We start from the raw sequence: 832 nt of genomic DNA, 5'->3' as shown, positions 1-832 counted from the left end.
TCAGGTCTCTGCCCACCTCAGGGGCACCGGGGACACCGCAGGGACTGCGAGGTGCTGGTGGCTGAACACTTTTCTGCAGCCTAATTCTAATTCCTGCTGCCAGTGCCAAAGGAAAAGCAATTCCTCCTCTGTTTTTCCCGAGGCAGGTTCCTCCTGCTGGGCAGTGGCTCGGGAAGGCAGCAGAGAGCTCCTGGTTTGGACCAGGACAGGGAGGAGCAGCCAGCCCCACTCCTGAGCCCACCTCAGCCTGCCAGGGAAGGGATAATTCCCTGCGATGTGGAGAGCAGCGTTGTCTCAGCCAGAGACATCAAAACCTTGTGGTGAGATCATGTCTTGGAGCAGGCTGTGTTTGGAATGCCAGGAGATGCTGTTATCCCAGGATTTCTGTGCCTTTGCAGAGCCCAGCCCTTTTCCTACAAATTAATTTTCATTAATGAGGTCACCGTGGCTGGAAGGGCTCCTGTGTCCCTGGGGTCACTGTGACTTTAAAAATGCATTATTTCCCACTTAGACACGATGCAGACAGAAGGGGATTTGTGTAGGCACTGAGATAAGGTGTCCCAAAAGCATGAAAAGATGTCTGTGACTGTATAAATAAGTCAGTGGGAGCTGGGAAGGGATGTGTGGAACAGGCAGCTTTTTGGAGCTGCCCTCAGCTGATGTTGGCACATCTGGAGATTGTCATCTCCCATCAGCCTGAGGAGGCTGTGAGCTGGAAAGGGAAACTGCCTTGTGAGGATGCTTCATTGATTTTTATTAACGCTGGCTTTAGCTCTACCTGCTGCTGGAAGCTCAGCTCAGCCAGGGGCATTCTCCAACAATTCCATCACAA

This window comes from Parus major, chromosome 19, assembly GCF_001522545.3.
Source record: "Parus major isolate Abel chromosome 19, Parus_major1.1, whole genome shotgun sequence".
Taxonomy (NCBI): Eukaryota; Metazoa; Chordata; class Aves; order Passeriformes; family Paridae; genus Parus; species Parus major.
The sequence above is the reverse complement of the archived record's forward strand: the minus strand, read 5'-3'. Positions refer to the sequence as shown.